The sequence below is a fragment of the Panthera pardus genome, unplaced genomic scaffold (genome assembly GCF_024362965.1).
Source record: "Panthera pardus isolate Hobbes unplaced genomic scaffold, ASM2436296v1 HiC_scaffold_27, whole genome shotgun sequence".
Classification (NCBI taxonomy): domain Eukaryota; kingdom Metazoa; phylum Chordata; class Mammalia; order Carnivora; family Felidae; genus Panthera; species Panthera pardus.
This window is the reverse complement of record NW_026526843.1, coordinates 49,634,211-49,655,674: the sequence shown is the minus strand read 5'-3', so window position 1 is coordinate 49,655,674 and position 21,464 is coordinate 49,634,211. Positions and strand designations below refer to the sequence as shown.

The 21,464-nt window shown below is 37.5% G+C and overlaps 1 protein-coding gene and 1 pseudogene across 1 annotated transcript in view; both read left to right on the top strand.

Annotated features, from left to right (window-relative positions):
• The window catches only part of DIAPH2 (diaphanous related formin 2), a 986,776-nt gene that overhangs the window by 958,255 nt on the left and 7,057 nt on the right, over positions 1 to 21,464 (top strand). The gene's annotated exons all lie outside the window — the stretch shown is intronic.
• LOC109258454 (adenylyl cyclase-associated protein 1-like) lies at positions 7,182 to 8,970 on the top strand (annotated as a pseudogene).

Below are 21,464 nucleotides of genomic sequence, written 5' to 3'. Positions count from 1 at the left end.
TATTATCTCTGCTTTAAACATCTGGTAGAACTCCCCTGCAATAAGGTTGCTTATGTTTATGAGTAATTTTTTTATATATTTGGGGGCTCCGGTATTCGGCACATAGACATTTATAATTGTTAGCTCTTCCTGATGGATAGACCCTGTAATTATTATATAATGCCCTTCTTCATCTCTTGTTACAGCCTGTAATTTAAAGTCTAGTTTGTCTGATATAAGTATGGCTACTCCAGCTTTCTTTTGGCTTCCAGTAGCATGATAAATAGTTCTCCATCCCCTCACTCTCAATCTAAAGGTGTCCTCAGGTCTAAAATGAGTCTCTTGTAGACAGCAAATAGATGGGTCTTGTTTTTTTATCCATTCTGATACCCTATGTCTTTTGGTTTGCGCATTTAATCCATTTACATTCAGTGTTATTATAGAAAGATATGGGTTTAGAGTCATTGTGATGTCTGTATAATTTATGGTTGTAGCGATGTCTCTGGTACTTTGTCTCACAGGATCCCCCTTAGGATCTCTTGTAGGGCTGGTTTCGTGGTGACATATTCCTTCAGTTTTTGTTTGTTTGGGAAGACCTTTATCTCTCCTTCTATTCTCAATGACAGACTTGCTGGATAAAGGATTCTCGGCTGCATATTTATTCTGTTTATCACACTGAAGATCTCGTGCCAATCCTTTCTGGCCTGCCAAGTTTCAAAAGAGAGATCAGTCACGAGTCTTATAGGTCTCCCTTTATATGTGAGGGCACGTTTATCCCTTGCTGCTTTCAGAATTTTCTCTTTATCCTTGTATTTTACCAGTTTCACTATGACATGTTGTGCAGAAGATCGATTCAAGTTACGTCTGAAGGGAGTTCTCTGTGCCTCTTGGATTTCAATGCCTTTTTCCTTCCCCAGTTCAGGGAAGTTCTCAGCTATAATTTCTTCAAGTACCCCTTCAGCACCTTTCCCTCTCTCTTCCTCCTCTGGGATACCAATTATGCGTATATTATTTCTTTTTAGTGTATCACTTAGTTCTCTAATTTTCCCCTCATACTCCTGGATTTTTTTTATCTCTCTTTCTCTCAGCTTCCTCTTTTTCCATAACTTTATTTTCTAGTTCACCTATTCTCTCCTCTGCCTCTTCAATCCGAGCCATCGTCATTTCCATTTTGTTTTGCATGTCGTTTAAAGCGTTTTTCAGCTCCTCGTGACTGTTCCTTAGTCCCTTGATCTCTGTAGCAAGAGATTCTCTGCTCTCCTGTATACTGTTTTCAAACCCAGCGATTAATTTTATGACTATTATTCTAAATTCACTTTCTGTTATATTATTTAAATCTTTTTTGATCAGTTCATTAGCTGTTGTTATTTCCTGGAGATTCTTCTGTGGGGAATTCTTCCGTTTTGTCATTTTGGATAGTCCCTGGAGTGGTGAGGACCTGCAGGGCACTTCCCCTGTGCTGTGGTGTATAACTGGAGTTGGTGGGCGGGGCCACAGTCAGACCTGATGTCTGTCCCCAGCCCACCGCTGGGGTCACAGACTGGTGTGTGCCTTCTCTTCCCCTCTCCTAGGGGCAGGATTCACTGTGGGGTGGAGTGGCCATCTGTGCTACTTGCACACTGCCAGGCTTGTGGTGCTGGGCATCTGGTGTAATAGCTGGGGTGGGTAGGCAAGGTGCTCGGGGGCAGGAGGGGCAGGCTTAGCTCGCTTCTCCTTAGGTGATCCACTTCAGGAGGGGCCCTGTGGCAGTGGGAGGGAGTCAGATCCGCTGCCGGAGGTTTGGCTCCGCAGAAGTACAGAGTTGGGTGTTTGCGCAGAGCAAGCAAGTTCCCTGGCAGGAACTGGTTCCCTTTGGGATTTTGGCTGGGGGATGGGCGAGGGAGATGGCACTGGCTAGCGCCTTTGTTCCCCACCAAGCTGAGCTCTGTCGTCCGGGGGCTCAGCAATTCTCCCTCCCTTTGTCTTCCAGCCTTCCCGCTTTCTGAGCAGAGCTGTTAACTTATGACCTCCCAGACGCTAAGTCGCACTTGCTGTGGGAACACACTCCGTCCGGCCCCTCCGCTTTTGCCAGCCAGACTCGGGGGCTCTGCTTGGCCGGCAGGCTGCCCCTCCACCCTGGCTCCCTCCCACCAGTCTGTGGAGCACGCACCGCCTTACCGCCCTTCCTACCCTCTTCCGTGGGCCTCTCGTCTGGACTTGGCCCCGGAGACTCCGTTCTGCTAATCCTCTGGCGGTTTTCTGGGTTATTTAGGCAGGTGTAGGTGGAATCTAAGTGATCAGCAGGACGCGCGGTGAGCCCAGCATCCTCCTATGCTGCCATTTTCCAACCCCCCTCCCCTAGATTGCTTTTTAAATTGAGAACAGCATGTGCTTTTCATCCGAAGCCTGAAAATTTTGAACCCTACATAGGTTGTGTCCCTTATTTGCCAATCTAATCATGATCAATGCCAAAAATTCCAAATTTATATGGAAAAATACTTAAAAAAAGAAAAAATCATGATCCAACCATTCAAAGATAACCACTGTTTTTATTGGTATATATTCTTCTAAACTTCTAAAAGTTGTCATTTTTTTTTCAAAAATAAGAATATGATATACTCTTATAATTGCCTTTTCCACTTTTTTAAAATGTTTGTTTATGTTTGAGAGAGAGAGAATGAGCAGGGGAGGGGCAGAGAGAGAGACATACACACACACACAGAATCTGAAGCAGGCTGCAGGCTCTGAGCTGTCAGCACAGAACCCAATGCGGGGCTCAAACTCACAAACTGTGAGATCATGATCTGTGCTGCAGTCAGACACTGAACTGACTGAGCCAGTCAGGTGCCCCTTATTTCTTAAATATTTATTTATTTTTTAGAGAGAGAGAGAGCATACAAGCAGGGGAGGGGCAGAGAGAGAGGGAGACACAGAATCTGAAGCAGTCTCCAGGCTCCCAGCTGTCAGCACAGAGCCCGATGGCCCGACATGGGGCTTGAACTCATGAACCACTAGATCATGACCCTGAGCTGAAGTCGGATGCTTAACTGACTGAGTCACCCAGGCACCCAACCTTTTCCACTTTATAATGTGAACCTGTTCTGTCAAGTACTTATAGATCTATATGATAATTTACAATGGCTGGAGTGTATGTGTGTGCAGTGTATCCTTATGTATGTGGGTTCCATCCTTTATCTAATTTCATGATGAACAAATGGGCTATTTGTGCTTTTCACTAGTTTAAACCATGTTGCAAAGAACACGGATATACAGCTATCCCTATTTATACATTTGTCTGATAACGGAAGGACTTTCTTTATTCCAGTAGACTTAAAAATCAGGAAAGATTCTTTGAGAATTCTTATATGAGAATTAAGTTGCTAATTAGTAGCCATTTTTACTTATCTATACATTCTACCTTGACTCAGGTTGTGCATAGATTGTCTTAGAAACTAAAATTACAAAGGAGCTTCTGTCAGTTACAGATATGACATTAATAAACTGTGCTTTAATTCTGTCCTAATTGTTCATATTTAAAACAACTGCTGACTGGCTTCTACCTTAAGGGGCAGCTTGTAATTTGAAATAATGGCACTAGCATCTGCTAAAGTGTCTGTGACGTTAACCATACAGGTTGCCTTTCTCCATACAACTGATTAAGTAATTAAGCATACGCTAACATGGGAAACACAACTAATGGGAAGCACCTATTTATAGGCCCACAAATTGAAGATTAATATCTTCTCTTCCCAAGGTCATAACCAGTGGCATATTTCTATAATCTTATCCCTTGTGAAATAGAAGCATCATGCAAGAGGAAGCCTGCCATTCCTGCCTTATACAGAAGCCAGTGAGCTGATATAACCTCAGAGTACCTAGGCCTACTAAAGTTGTAGAGGTGGGCTGACTACTCTAAAACTTCCATCATCAGCAAGAAGTAGGTAGTGGCAGACGCAACAGATAGGTTGTACATGTTAAAAACAAAAGGAGTAGATACGTAATCTTAGAGTGATTCAGAAGCAAAAGCAGATGACAAGTAAGTATATTCTAGGTCAGCATATTAGCAACAGAGCTCAGGCAGATAAAAAACAACTACCACAGAAAATGACAGAATATTGTCCATCATGTAATCAATGTTAAAGAAGTGACTGATGCCTAATAATCTTAGTCATAGGGATCTATGTCACACATGGAAGTAGAAAGTCACAGAGATGACAGATGGTAGCAATGAATTGACCCTGTATTGCATTGTCATTTAAAAGCTAGTTTATTTACACCAACCCAAATGGTTTCTCAAGCTCTCATCCTTGCCAAATACTCTTGGCCGAGGTCACTGCAATCTGTGTATGCCTTAATCAGCTCTTCTTCTGCCACTCTTGATAGTGCTATCTACACTTCAATAACAGAACCTAACCAGATGATTCCAGAGAGCCCCATTTCTGCTGTGTGATTTTTTTTCCTGGTTTTTGTATTGTTTTGTTTTGTTTTGGTTTGGTTTTTATTTTTTCTTTTTTTTCCAATATATGAAGTTGTCAAATTGGTTTCCATACAACACCCAGTGCTCATCCCAAAAGATGCCCTCTTCAATACACATCACCCACCTCCCCTTTCTCCCACCCCCCATCAACTCTCAGTTTGTTCTCAGTTTTTAACAGTCTCTTATGCTTTGGCTCTCTTCCACTCTAACCTCTTTTTTTTTTTCCTTCCCCTCCCCCATGGGTTTCTGTTAAGTTTCTCAGGATCCACATAAGAGTGAAACCATATGGTATCTGTCTTTCTCTGTATGGCTTATTTCACTTAGCATAACACTCTCCAGTTCCATCCATGTTGCTACAAAGGGCCATATTTCATTCTTTCTCATTGCCACGTAGTACTCCATTGTGTATATAAACCACAATTTATCATGTTTTGTTTTGTTTTAAACAGAACTGCTGTCTTTGTAAACCATCCAGGATTATTTTTTAATATTAAAATTAAAATCACATGTTTATGGAAAAAGCTATCACACAAATCTGGCTAATTTAGTGTATGTCCTTTTATTATTTTCCTCCTTTCCCTCAAAAAAATATTAAATATGTATAGACATTCTGATTCTTCCTTTATACATCCATTGCTTCTCATGCCCCCCAAACAGGAAAAATTTGGTAAATAGTCAACAATATAAGGAGCTAGAACTCATTTTTTTATAATCAAAAATGAACAGCTCTCATTCTATTTCTTTTTGTTAAGATTCTGCCTATATTTTAAGGCCTAATTGGGATGAAGATTTCTCAGGCCCCCTACTCCTGCACTCAAAGGATTATGACTTTGCTCTGCTCTGAACTGCCATCATACTTAAAACTGTAATAGATGCTATAAGAAACACATGGTTTATGCTATAGTTGTTTGTACATTTATCATTTCCTCCTAATAACTTATATAGGTGTTTATTATGGTACCTTGCAGATAGTTTATGCAGTAAAAATTTATGGGTGGATGGAAGGAAGGAAAGAAGAAAGGGAAGGAGGGAGGCAGGGAGAAATTGTTTCCTTTCCTTTCTTTATATTAATGGCAAATTATATTCTCTGTGCGTTGAGCAGTATAGAAGAAGGTGAACCGAAGGGTCAGTGTCTGATTCATTGTTAAAGATTGGATGGTTACTTAATCAACAGATAGCTTTTGATAAATTGCTATGTGTAATCCACTGTGAAAGATACCTGAGAAGTTCTGTTATAGTTTGTGTGGTTTCTATTGGTATGTTATTCAATGTAAGTTTCACATATATTACTTACTTGGGAATTGTTCCAACTATTTTTATAACACTTCATATTTTTATTTGTTGCCTTTTCTCATATTTTCCAGATATGCAGTCATCATTATCAGACTTTCAACCTCACAGAGAGAAAATTTGTCTTAAAGCCCAATTGCATTTCCTAGTAAAGAAACAAATATAATGCATGGCTAATGTAGAAAAACAAGGACATTTAAAAAAAAAAATCTATTCACTAGGTTTGACATTGAGTCCAAAGATAATCAATAGCAATGACTATGACATTTGAAACACTGAACAATATACTGATTTTTCTTCTGAGCTACATTTTTGCAAAATCCTTTGAGATACTCAAGTTATCAATTATGTAAATGGTAGTCATTTAAAATCCCAAGAGGTTGGTTATACGTTATGAAAATATCATTTTTATGATAGATAAAGGTAAGTATTGCATATTTTCTACATTTGTAGCTTAATATGGATTAAATTTTTAATGCCTTGAAATAATATTGTACTCTGTGGTTTTACTTTTATCGCATATTTAAATCTTTCTAAAGTTGCTATAATTGAGTTTGTTTGATAATGTACCTTTATTTTACTATAAGACTTGATAGTTTGCAAAATATGAGGTTCATAATAGAGATATAGAATAGAGTTACTACCTGGCAGGGAGGATAAGAAGAAAGTGAAATATAGAAAAGTGATTTAATCTCACTACTGCAGTTTTGTAAAATATAATTTGTTTTTCCCCTAGCACAGCAGAATTTCATGCTGATAACAAGCTACTGAATTAATAAATCCTTGCAACTATCAAGACTTTTCCTTTAATAACATAATGAATGCTGAGCATTAAGAAAAGGAAACAAATTCTTTGCACAGATGTTACCTCTTGCAGATCTATCCCTAAACATAGGAAAAATACCAATACCATATTATGAGGAATATCAATATGAAAATTATTTGTGCATATCAATTAGAATACTGTATTTTCCACACAAAAACTCATTTCCTGGAACACATTTCCTTATTTTCCAATTGGAAAGACATTTAGGGTCTATTTTGCTATCATTACATGTGCTTAACTCCAATTACATTTAATGGGAGTTGTGTCTCTATAGTCACGGTAGCCTCTGAACTACTTTAACATTATTGCTTTCCATTACCATTCTCATTAAAATAGCTTTTCATCTCTTCTCCCAACATGAACTCTCACAGTAATCTGGGTTTCTGTTTTCTTTGCATGGATTTATTTCATGTGATAAAAGATATAGATTACACAACATGATCTGATTCTAGTTTCAAGAACATTATGATGTCATTGAGATTAGAATAGGGCTAGAACTATTTAATTTTTAAGTAGAGGTAATTGAGTGGCTTCTAAACATCCATTTTAGCACAGTGACTGATGTATACAATTTTGTTGGAATAAAGTAAGTTGAGAGAGCAGCTGATCACAGTCCGGAGGTGAGGCTGAACTCTGAGGTGGTACATTATAACTGACATGCAAAATCTGGTAGAAAGATTAGAGAGGGCAGTGGGCCACCTGGAGATAGTATCCCATACCTCTGACATGCACTGTGGATATGGAGACAAAGCTCCAAAAGGAGCAACTCCATATGTGCAAGCATTTGACTCACTGTTTAATGGTCCTGTGGCAGAGTGCCTGAAGATCAGTAAAGAGATTGGGGGAGATGTGCAGAAACATGTGGAGATGGTTCACACAAACCTGAAGTTGGAGCGAGTTCTCTTGGTTACAGCCTCTCAGTGTCAGCGGACAGAAGGCAATAAGCTTTCTGATTTGTTGGCACCCATCTCAGAGCAGATCCAAGAGGTGGTAACCTTCTGGGAGAAAAACCAAGGCAGCAATTTGTTCAACCACCTGTTAGCTGTCAGCGAAAGTATCCAGGCCCTGGGTTGGGTGGCTGTGGCACCCAAGCCTGGTCCCTATGTGAAAGAAATGAATGATGCTGCCATGTTTTATACAAACTGAGTCCTCAAGGAATACAAAGATGTCAATAAGAAGCATGTGGACTGGGTCAAAGCTTACTTGAGTATATGGACAGAGCTACTGGCTTACATTAAGGAGTCCCATACCACTGGACTGGCCTGGAGCAAAACAGGGCCTGTGGCAAAATAACTGAGCGGATTGCCATCTGGACCTTCTGCTGAATCAGGTCCTCCTCCTCCCCCACCAGGCCCACCTCCCCAACCAGTCCCCACCCGTTCTGGTTCAGATGAGTCTGCTTCCCACTCAGCACTGTTTGTACAGATTAATCAAGGGGAAAGCATCACACATGCCCTGAAACATGTATCTGATAACATGAAGACTCACAAGAACCCTGCCCTGAAGGCTAAGAGTGGTCCAGTACGAAGTGGCCCCAAACCATTCTCTGCACCTAAACCAGGAGTCAGCCCATCCCACAAACCAACCACAAAGAAGGAGCCAGCTATACTTGAACTGGAGGGCAAGAAGTGGAGAGTGGAAAATCAGGAGAATGTTTCCAACCTGGTGATTGATGACACAAAGCTGAAACAGGTGGCTTACATATACAAGTGTGTCAATACAACATTGCAAATCAAGGGCAAAAGTAACTCCATTACAGTAGATAACTGTAAGAAACTCAGTCTGGTGTTCGATGAAGTGGTGGGCATTGTGGAGATAATCAATATTAGAGCAGTCAAAGTTCAGGTAATGGGTAAAGTGCCAGCCATTTCCATCAACAAAACAGATGGCTGTCATGTTTACCTGAGCAAGAATTCCCTAGATTGCAAGATAGTGCCAAATCTTCTGAGATGAATGCCCTCATTCCTACAGAAGGCGGTGACTTTAATGAATTCCCAGTCCCTGAGCAGTTCAAGACCCTATGGAATGGGCAGAAGTTGGTCACCACAGTGACAGAAATTGCTGGATAAGAGAAGTGCCACTGGGTTCTTTGCCCTCTCCCTCACACCTTGGGATAAATTTGTACCAAGACAGTTCTTTTCTAGATTTCCCCTACCTTTCTGCTCTTAAACTGCTTCTTCGCTCTGAGAAGCACAGCTACCTGTCTTCACTGAAATATACCTCAGGCTGAGATTTGGGTAGGAGAGCAGGTCAGTTGATCTTTTGCAGGAAGGTGCAGCTTTTCCATGTCAGCTCAACAACACCACCAGCCCATTCTTAAGGAACTGCACACCAGGACTGGTGTGTTTTAGCTTTCAGCCTTTGGGAGTTATTTGACCAACAAACAGTCTTTTGGGAAGAATAAAGCATTCCCCAGGAATTAAAAGATCAGAATGTTCACATAAGTTCATCTTCTTCTAACAATGCAACGAAGGTAGCAGAGGCTGGTGTGATTCTAGCTGGTTTTTCTAACCAAACTAATTTTTCACTATTGACAGGTGATGCAGGAGTCGCACCGGACCAAAGGCTAAAGCTTGGCCATCTAGCATTCCAAGCAAAATTGATTCCTGTAGGCATTCCTTTTATTCTGCATTCCATCCTGGGTCTGCCTGAACCTGAGAGAGTAGGTTCTCCTGTATCAGCTGCTGGGGAGAGCCCTGCACCCAGGCCAGTTAAAGGAGTCTTGGACCCTTTCTTTCACTGGGATCCCTGCCCAGCACCTTCCTACAGATATGACTTAAACAAAAACACAAATAAAACCAAAAAAGGAAAATACACCATTTCAAGGAATCTGGAATTCCTTCTTCCATGCTATATGCCTTCCCTCCATCTTCACTGCCTCCTTTGCCCTGTCATGCCCAATTGCTTTTGGTTTCTGTCCAGGCACCTGAACAAAGGACTAAAATCTCCAGTACAGCCTGGTTTTAGGTCTTGTGTAAGAATCTTGCACAGCATTGCTAACGTAAATTACAGTTTTTCTTTCTAGGACACTAACAAAAATATGCAACTTTTTTGGTGAGAAGAGAGATTATCCTGCGACTTTTACCCATTTCCTGAGGCCTGTGGAAATAAACTTTTATGTACTTAAAGTTATACGGAAAATAGAATAAAATTACTACTAAAAAATAAATAAATTAATTAAATAAGTTGATATAGTTTAATGCCTGTGATATCTGGTGGAAGCCAAATTTGTAAAACATCAAATATATGAGAAAATAAGGCTTAAAAACTTGAAGTACTAGACTTTATCAACAGCCTACAAAATGGTACATTTAATTCCAATTCAAATTTTGACAAGGCAAAAATAATGAGAATAAGCATATTAGAAAATCTCTTAAAGAATTGGTTTATCTCTTTTCTTTAGTGCTGATCTGCACTTATATCCAGAAGAAAAGTGGTCATTTGGGCAGAAAAAAAGTGATTAGTGGACAGAGAAAGAAGCTTGTTAAGTCTTTAAGAAAATGAAGAACCTGAGGAGAACTCTTAAAAAGATGATTAGGGACTTTAGAATCACTTGACTTATTGGCACTCAACAAATAGACATCTGCCTAGCCTTACTAAGATAGCCTAGTTAGTACCTATTGGGTTTAGTTTTCAAGCTGTGTTGTTTTCAAGATGTTTTGTGATTATAGCATAATATAGAGTTTCAAAATGTTTCCTAAAAATACATGTTTTAAATGAAAATATAAATTATGAGAGATTATCTCCTTGACATATCAAAACATATTATGAATGAAATCAGAAGGTATTGGCACATAGTTGGAAAGATGCTTAGGTCAATGAAACAGAAATGTACCTTAGTATAGATAATTTAACATGAAAAGAGGAATCATGAATCAGTGTAAACATTCATGATTTCTCAACAAAGGGACAGCCCATGTTCTCTTTGCAAGAAAAAAAAGAAAAGAAATCAGTGTGGAAACTTACCTGGCATTGTACAACAAAATAAATTCTAGGTCATTTAAATAGACAAATGTAAAAACAAATCAAACCTTAAACAATAAGAAGAGATACAGTTGAATGTTAATCATATCAATAGATTTAACTATGTAAAAAAATTAAAATGAGTTCCAGTCCAAAATGGTGGTGTTGGAAGACCCTGAACTCATATCCTGCACATACACACTGAATCTACACCTACATATAGAGCAATTCCTCCTGAAGAAAAACTCAGAGCTGACAGAACAGCTTCTGCACAACGAAAGATAGAAGTACCACATAGAGAATGGCAGGTGAAATGGAGACATGATAATCATGAGAACCCTGCCCCTGACACTGTAAACTGCGTGGAGAGGGATAGTACTGAGGGACTGGGAGAGGATTCCTCCACCCTGGCACACAGAGTAAAAGCTCAAGTTTAAAAGGGAAACTAGAATATAAAGGAACCAGCCCTACAGCATTTGACAAACGACAAGGAAGCTGCTGGAATGCTCTCCAGGGTCAGAATTGCTAGCAAGTGTCATTGTTTGTTTCCTCTCCATTTTCATAGTGCAGACAGAAGCAAGATCCCGGCACCCTAGCCAGCTGCCCACCTCAATGAATTCTGGGACCCTAGCCCACATCAACCCCAGTCATATTCCTAAGGTGGCCCCATTGAAGCACATACTAGGACACTGAAGTCCTGCACCCAGTTCAGCTCCAGAAGACCTGCCAGGGCACTCCATGCATGGAGTAGCTGAGAACCTCCCAGCTAGCACCCTCTCCCAGCATTCATTGCACTAAGTCATCCTGGCCTATGCCTACCTGAGCTCCATCCATCCCACCAGGGCATCCCCTGCATGGAGTGCCCCAGGACCACCTAGCTCATCCCACCTCAGCTCCTGCCATCCAGACAGGGAGCCCCCTGGACAGAGCATCTCAAGCCCCTGTAGCCCATGCCTGCTTATGCTCAAATCATCTTGCCAGGGTGCCCCCTTGGAAGAATACCCCAGGAGCCCCAGCCAGGGCTTGTTTTGGCTTCAGCTGCTCCACCAATGTGCCCTCTGGTAGAGAGCTCTGGGTCCCCCAGTCCACTGCAGCTGTAGCCATCCCACTAAGGTGGCCCTGGTATACATAGTGCCCTAAGATCCCCATTCAGTGCCTACTATAGCTCTAGTCAGCCAGCCAAAGCAGACAGGCACACACAGAGATGTTCCTACACAAGTCCCTTCATTTAATACTAGAAAAAATAGCTGTTCTGTGTAATTCATAGAAACAGACACAGAACGTCAAAATGAGGAGATAGAGCAATATGTTCCAAATGAAAGAAGAAGACAAAACTTCAAAAAAGAAAAAAAAACTACACAAAATGGAGATAAGCAACCTACCTAACAAAGAGTTCAAAATAATGGTCCTAAAGTTGGTCACTGGACTTGAGTAGAGTAGATGAACTCAGTGAGAACTTCAGTAATGAGATAGAAAATATAAAAAGAACCAATCATAGTTGAAGAATATAACTAAAATGAAAAATACACTATAGGGAATGAACAGCTGATTAGAGTATGCAGAAGAGGAGATCAGTGTTCTGAAAGACAGAGTAATAGAAATCATCTAAGCTGTACAACAAAAATAAAAAATAATTTAAACATGAGGACAGGTTAAGGGAACCCTGGGACAACATCAAGTAAACAAATATTTTCATTATAGGAGTTGTAGAAGGAGATTAGAGAGAAAAAGGAACAGAAAACTTATTTGAAGGAATAATAAATGAAAATTTTCCTACCTGGGGAAAGAGACATCCAGGTTCAAGAATCACAGAGAAGCCCCAAACAAGGTGAACCCAAAGATATCCACACCAAGACATATAATAATTAAAACATCAAAGATTAAAGAGAGAATTCTAAAAGCAGCAAGAAAAAGCAACTAGTTATATATAAAGGAAACCCCATATGGCTATCAGCTGATTGTTCAGCAAAACCTTTGCAAGTCAGAAGGGAATGGCATGATATATTCAAAGTGCTGAAAGGAAAAAAAAAAAAAGCCTGCAACCAAGAATACTCTATCTGGCAATGTTATCGTTCAGAATTGAAGAGGAGATAGTTTTTCAGGCAAACAAAACGGAGACTTCATCACCACTAGATTGGCCTTACAAGAAATGTTAAAAGGACTTCTTTAAGAGGAAAAGAAAAGACCATAATTAGAAGAAAATTATGAAAGGTAAAAATGTCATGAATAACAGCAAACATCTAGTAAAGGTAGTAGATCAATCGCTTATAAAACTAGTACAAAGGCTAAAAGACAAAAGTAGTGAAATTAATTTTATCTAAAGCATTAGTTAAGAGACTCACAAAAAGATGTAAAATATGACGTCATATATATAAAATGTGGAGGAGGGAGTAAATATGTAGTGCTTTTAGAATGTGTTTGAACTTAAACAACCAACAACTTAATACAGACTGATATATACTTAAGATGTTATAAATGAACCTCATGCTACACAAAAGCCTATAATAAATACAAAAAAGAAAGAGAGAAGAATCCAAGCATAAGACTACAGAAAGTCATCAATCACAAGGGAAGAAAGGAGCAAAGAAGAAATACAAAAACAATCAGAAAACAACGAAAGGACATACCTACCTATATATAGGTAGGGCATACATAACTATCTATAATTACTTTAAATATAAATGATCTAAATGCTCCATTCAAAAGACATAGGGTAAAGGAATGGATTTTAAAAAATAATTTATATGCTACCTACGATAGACTCACTTCAGACCTAAAGACACATACAGACTAAAGTAAAGGGATAGAAAAAGATCTTCTATGCAAATGAAAGCAAAAAAAATGGGGGTAGCAATACTTGTATCAGACAATATGACTAAGAAGAGACAAAGATGGACATTACATAATGGTAAACCAGTCAATCTGCAAGAAAAGATAACAATTGTAAGTATCAATACACCCAACATAGGAGCACCTACTTTCAGTTTCTCCCTTTATGTCTGATAATGATTGCTTTATGTACTTAGGTACATACTAAAACTTTCATTATTTGCAGATTACATGATACTATATATAGATAATTCTAAAGATTCCATCAGAGAACTATGAGATAATAAAAAAATTGGTAAAGTTATAGGATACAAAATTAATATACAGAAATCTGTTTCATTCTATACAGTAATAACAAAGTAGAATAAAGAGAAATTAAGAAAACAATCCCATTTACAACTGTACCAGAATAAACATCTAGGAATAAATTTAACCAAAGTGAAATATCTGTACTTCAAAAACTATAAAACATTGATGAAAGAAAAATGAAGATGACACAAACAAATGGAAAGATATTCTATGCTTGTGGATTGGAAGAAACAATATTTTTTAAATGATACTTTCCAGAGCAATTTACAGATTCAGTGCAATCTCTGTCAAATAACTGGTACCATTTTTTCACAGAACTAGAACAAACAATACTAAAATGTGTATGGAACCACAAAATACCTCAAATAGCCACAGCAATCCTGAGAAAGAAAAAGGAAGCTGGAGGTATCACAAATCCAGATTTCAAACTGTACTACAAAGCTAATCAAAACAGTATTGCACTGTCACAAAAATAGACACCAGATCAATAGAACAGAATAGAGAGCTCAGAAATATACCCACACTTATATGGTCAATTAACCTATGACAAAGGATGCAAGAATATGTAATGAAAAAAAAAAGTCTCTTCAAAAATGGTGCTGGGAAAACTGGACAGCTACATGCAAAAGAGTGAAACTGGACCACTTTCTTGCACCATAAACAAATATAAAGTCAAAATAGATTAAAGACATAAATGTGAGACCTGAAACCATAAAACTCCTAAGAGAAAACATAGGCAGTTATTTTTTTTTCATTTTAAAGGAACCTCCATACTGTCTTCCACAGTGGCTATTACAATTTACATTTCCACGAACAGTGCACAAGGGTTCCCTTTTCTCACATCCTCGCCAACACTTGGTATCCCTTGTCTTTTTTATACTAGTGACTGGTGCTAGGTCATATCACATTGTGGTCTCGATTTGTAAGTACCATACAGGTCAGTAATTTCACTACTGAGTATTTATTCAAGGAAAAAGAAAACACTAATTTGGAAAGAGATAAACCCCTATATTTATTGCAGCATTATTTACAATAACCAAGATATGGAAGAGACCTAAGTGTGCATCAATTGACGAATGGAAAAAGATGAACACACACACACACACACACACACACACACACATAATGGAATATTAACCATAAAAAGAATGAGATCCTGCCATTTGTGACAACATAGATGGACCTAGAGAGTATTACACTCAGTGAAATAAGTCAGGCAGAAAAAGACAAATACCATGTGATTTTATTAGATGTGGAATCTAAAAAACAAAACAAATGAATAAACAAGAAATAGAAACAGACTCATAAATACAGAGAACAAACTGGTAGTTGCCAGAGGAGAGTCTGATAGGGAGATGGGAAAAATAGAGAAGAGTACTAAGAGGTACACACTTCCAGTTATAAGATAAACAAGTCATGGGGAAGAAAAATATAGCATAGGAAATGTAGTCAATAATATTGTAATAATATTGTATGGTGATAGATATAAGGATATTCATTGTGAGGCCTTTAGAATAGAAGAAAATGGGGGCAACTTAAATGTCCAGCAGTAGATAAATGGTTAACCAAATTGTGATATATAATATAAAAAGAAGAGTATGTTGCCATTAAAAATTATGTTTTCAATATCATGTTTCAGGAATTTAATGACATGTAAAATTTCTACAATAAAATATTAAATGAAAACAATACCAAATTGCACATATAGTTTGAGCTCAACATATGTATGCATTTTAAAGACACTATTCTGGTAAGAGTGAAGAGAACAAATCTGGTCAAATAATTGGCTGTCCTCCATCAAGAGATTATTCCCAAATCTAATTCAGCTGCTACCTTCCAGTCATTTCTAGCAAGTATGAAGCTTTATCAATATAGGATCCCCCAAACCATGAAGACATAGAACATCTTCGGAATCAAGGGATAAAAGGGGGAAAATGTAAGTTTATATGAGACAGTTTCACTATAACAGTCTAAAATAAATTATCTCATCAGTGTTTGAAAAGCAAACAGCTACTCAATAGACATTTCCTGAAGCATCTTTAGTTTTGCTGGTTTTCTTAGCCTACATCACATAAACCCAGTCCTCTATTTGTTGGAAACAATGCCTACCCACTGATGGGTAGGACTGATCTGCTACACCATTACTTTTGAAGAGCTTTGGAGAAAACAAAGTCCACAGTAAATCACAGAGGTTTTCTTTTACTTTGTTTTCTTGCAATTAAAACTGCATATTTTGTAATACAGTACATACCAGACACATTTATTTTGTGTTACCCTGCTAGGAAGGTAAAGTGCATTATGTTAGGTTAACATTGATATATCTACGTGCCTATGAATACCAGGATGGAAACTGTTCTTCCATAGATGACAGATGGACCCCTAATATGAGGAGAAATGATTAATGGGCGTGGCCTTTTTATCACAGTTTTCTATCTCAACTTGTCCTACTCATGAAATATACTAGATATATCCTTGACCTTTGGCATACACTCACTTTGAGGATTAATTGTACATTCTGAGGTTACATACCATAGGCTTGAGTACTTTGGTCCATCTCAGTTCATGTTTGGTTAAGTTTTATCTATGATATGCTTATTCCTCAGTTACTTCATTTGACAAAGTTTTCGATAAGAAGGAAGTTAGTGATGCAAGTCTAGCTATTGGTCTGAGCCTTTGGAATATTCAGGTACTTTATGGATGATGATGTGCCTTATACATAGTTGCTGAATAAATTGTTGCATGGATGGTTTTTATTTTATTTTATTTTTAATTTAGTTAAATTCAAGTTAGTTAACATATAGTGTAGTATTGGTTTCAGAAGTAGAGCCCAGTGATACATCACTTACATATAACACTCAGTACTCATTCCCAACAACTGTCCTCTTTAATGCCCATCACCCATTTAGCCCATCCCCCACCCACCTCCCTCCAGCAACCCTGTTTGTCTCTGTATTTAAGAGTCTCTTATGGTGTCCTTCCCTCTCTGTTTTTATCTATTTTTCCTTCCTTTCCCTTCCCTATGTTCATTTGTTGTGTTTCTTAAATTCCACATATTAGTAAAATCATGTGATATTTGTCTTTCTCTGACTGACTTATGTCACTTAGCATAATACACTTTGTTCCATCCATGTTGCAAGTGCAAGATTTCATTCCTTTTGACGACTGAGTAGTATTCCATTGTGTATATATACCTCATCTTCTTTATCCATTCATCAGTTGATGGACATTTGGGCTCTTTCCATAATTTGGATATTGTTGATAGTGCTGTATAAACCTTGGGGTGCATGTGCCTCCTCGAATCAGCATTTTTTTATCCTTTGGATAAATACCTAGTAGTGTAATTGCTGAGTTGTAGGTAGTTCTATTTTTAATTTTTTTTAGGAACCTCCATACTGTTCTCCAGAGTGGCTGCACTGGTTTGCATTCCCACCAACAGTGCAAAAGTGTTCCCCTTTCTCCATATCCTCACCAGAATCTGTTGTTTCCCGAATTAGTAAATTAGCCATCCTGACAGGTATGAGGTGGTATCTCATCGTGGTTTTGATTTATATTTTTCCCTGATAATGAGAGATCTTGAGCATCTTTTCCTATGTCTATTAGCCACCTGGATGTCTTCTTTGGAAAAAGTGTCTATTCATGTTTTCCACCCATTTATTCAGTGGATTATTTGCTTTTTGAGTGTTGAGTTTGGTAAGTTCTTTATAGATTTTGAATACTAACCCTTTATGAGGTATGTCATTTGCTAATATCTTTTCCCATTTTGTTGGTTGACTTTTGTTGATAATTTCCTTCACTGTTCAGAAGCTTTTTATCTTGATGAGGTCCCAATAATTCATTTTTTACTTTTATTTTCCTTGCCTCCAGAGGCACAACTAGTAAAAAGTTGCTGCAGCCAAGGTTGAAGAGGTTGCTGCCTGTTTTCTCCTCTAGGATTTTGATTGTTTCCTGTCTCACATTTAGGTCTTTCATCTATTTTGTGTTTATTTCTGTGTATGGTGGAAGAAAGTGGTCCAGTTTCATTCTTCTGCATGTCTCTGTGCAGTTTTCCAAGCACCATTTGCTAAAGAGACTGTCATTTTTTTTCCATTGGATATTCTTTCCTGCTTTGTCAAAGATTAGTTGGCCATACATTTGTGTGTCCATTTCTGGGTTCTCTATTCAGTTCCATTGATCTATATGTCTGTTTTTGTGCCAGTACCACATTGTATTGATAAATACAGCTTTGTAATACAGCTTGAAGTCCAGAATTGTGATGCCTCCAGCTATGGTTTTCTTTTTCAATATTACTTTGGCTACTCAGGGTCTTTTGTGGTTCCATACAAATTTTAGTATTTTTTGCTCTAGCTCTGTGAAGAATGCTGGTTTTGTTTTGATAGGTATTGCATTGGATGTGTAGATTACTTTGAGTAGTATAGACATTTTAACAATATTTGTTCTTCGAATCCATGAGCATGGAATGATTTTCCATTTCTTTGTGTCTTTTTCAATTTCTTTCATAAGTTTTCTATAGTTTTCAGTGTATAGATCTTTTACCTATTTGGTTAGGTCTATTCCTAGGTATCTTATGGGTTTTGGTACAACTGCAAATGGGATCTATACCTTGGTTTCTCTTTCTGCTGCTTAATTATTGTTCTATAGAAATGCAACTGATTTCTGTACATTGATTTTATATCCTGCAACTTTGCTGAATTCACATGTCAGTTCGAACAGTTTTTTGGCAAAGTCTTTCAGGTTTTCTGTGTAGAATATCATGTTATCTGTGAAGAGTGAAAGTTTGACTTCTTCTTATGCCTTTTATTTCTTTTTGTTGTCTGATTACTGAGGCTAGGACTTCCAATACTATGTTGAACAACAGTGGGGAGAGTGGACATCCCTGTCATGTTCCTAACATTAGCAGGAAAGCTCTCAGTTTTTCCCCATTGTGGGTGATATTAGCTGTGGGATTTTTGTATATGGCTTTTATGATGTCAAGGTATGTTCCTCCTATCCCTACTTTCATTAAGGTTATTATCAGAAAAGGATACTGTATTTCCTCATGTGCTTTTTCTGCATCTATTGAAAGTATCATATGGTTCTTATCCTTTCTTTTATTAATGTGGTATATCACATTGATTTGTGAATATTGAACTACCCTGTAGCCCAAGAATAAATCCCACTTGATCATTTTGAATAATTCTAATATGCTGTTGAATTTGATTTGCTAGTATCTTGTTGAGAGTTTTTGCATCTATGTTCATAAGGGATATTGGCCTATAATTCTCCTTTTTAGTGGGGTCTTTGTCTGGTTCTGAAATCAAGGTAATGTTGGCTTCATAGAATGAGTTTGGAAGTTTTCCTTCCATTTCTATTTTTTGGACCAGCTTCAAGAGAATAGGTGTTAACTGTTCTTTAAAATGTTGGTAGAATTCCCCTGGGAAACCATCTTGCCCAGGACTCTTATTTGTTGGGAGATTTTTGATAACTGATTCAATTTCTTTGCTGTTTATGGGCCTGTTCAAATTTTCTATTTCTGTTTGAGTTGTGATAGTGTGTTAATGTCTAGGGATTTGTCTATTTTCCAGATTGTGCAGTTTGTTGGCATATAATTTTTCATAGTTTTCTCTTATAATTGACAGTATTTCTGTGGTATTGGTTGTGACCCCTCCTCTTTCATGCATGATTTTATCTATTTGGGTCCCTTCTCTTTTCTTTTTGATAAGTCTGGCTAGGGGGTTGTCAATTTTGTTTATTCTTTCAAAAAATCAGCTTTTAGTTTCAATCTATTCTAGTGCTTTTTTTTTTGTTTCTATATCATTTATTTCTGCTCTAAACCTTATTATTTCCCTTCTTCTGCTGGCTCTGGGCTTTATTTGCTGCTCCTTCTATAGCTCCCTTAGGTGTAAGTTTTGTTGTATATTTGTATATTTGTATATTTGTATATTTGTATATTTGTATTCAGGCCTTTTTGAGATAGGACTAAATTACAATGTACTTTCCTCTTAGGACTGCCTTTGCTGCATCACAAAGGGTTTGGACTTTACATCAATACAGTAATGGGTTTAATCCATTCACTGTAGGACTAAGTAGGAAAGGTTTTGAGATGAATGTCAAATCAATTTGCACTCATAAATAGCATAAATATTGTTGCTCTTATGACTGGATACATCTTGACATTGGTTTGAACTGATTAACCTGGTACTCAGAATGTGCAGAAGTATGTCAAGCTGGTCCATGTATTCATATTTTCTTTTGGTGACAGATTAGAATAGTGTTTTAGTTTTGATCACCCTTCCTCCATAGAATGCACATTTTTATATAACTATAGCTGTCTCCAAATTCACACTATGACCAGGTCACTCTCTGTAATATCAGAATCTTTTCACCTTCACATGGGGCATATTTCAAATACAAGCCTTTGATGATCAAAGAGGATACCCAACTGTGATGGATTTGGAAGGTACATCTTGGATTGACATCTCAGGCTTTACTTCTCCATTAATTGTTGGTTTTTATAAACAATAGAATTTCTTCATGAATTCTTAAATCATGAGGATATATTAGATGCTGTAGACTTTCTTATTCACTATTATGTGTTACCTCTTGCATTAAGAAAATGAAGACAGAGAAATATTATGACAAATAATGTTACCCCTATCTTCTAATAAAGTATGTTTTCCTATATCTCATTGTACAATATTCCCAATAAGTATACAAACATAGACAGATGCCTCTCCCCTTCTTCCTTTCTTTGGTTTCCAAAAAGACAATACACAAATTGGAAAGGGAAGCCAATACTTGTTAACAAAGTTTTCTACATCATCTCAGGTGAATACATATGTTTTAAATTATTGACTTTTTTGGAGGAGAGGCCCCTATTTCGCCATCTAAATTATTCTAGTATCAGTAGTGTTGAGAGAATAAGACTAGTTAGAGAAATGAATTTGGTTCAGTCTGGGTCTCCTGGAATTCTCAAATCATCACATGGGCGTCCACTTCCTCCTCCTATGTCACCAAATAGGAAGTATAATCATTTTCACAATCACCAAAATTACTTTATCACCTATGACAGCAATAATATGTAACCTTTGCTTTCTTATGAATTTGATATTAACTACGCGCCCTGACCTTATGAGGGTCATGCCAGATTTTTTCCTATTAGTATTTAATATTATAATTAAAAAATTTTTATTTCAAAAAATTCATTGCTTCTCAATATGTGCCTCAAAAAGGTCATGAATTTGAGCATGAAAAGTTTTTATCATTATATTGTAAGCTATTAGAGTGTGAAAAGTTATGAATATATATATTCATGTCATGTTTATTTATAAACATGTTATCTTCTCAGTTGCATTTCTGCCTCATCCATAAAATCTAGAGTATATATATTCTGCACCTAAAATAGTTTTAATATAAATGCAGAAAATTATAATTAGATCACAAAATCCAGATTAGCCATTGCTTCCATTGTTTCTAATGGCATTTTTCCCCATAAACAAGGTTGTACATTGATATTTCAAAAATATGTGGTAACCTTTTCAGAATTGCTTCCTCTTATAATTATATAATTAACATAGGGATCAATTAGGTACCAAAAAATATATATATAAGAGAGACAGAGAAGGGAGGAGGAAATGTAGAATAATTCTCTCCTGCGCATGTCAAGAGCTAGATTTGGGCCCTGAACCAGTGTTTATCCTGTCTTCCAAAAGCTTCAATGTCTTTTCCTGAGCTTATTTTCACCTGAAAGTTATTTTCTCATGCCAAATGTTACCAATAAGTGAATCTTGACACCACATTATGTAATGCTGTGAGACTTGTTTTTGAATGTGGTAC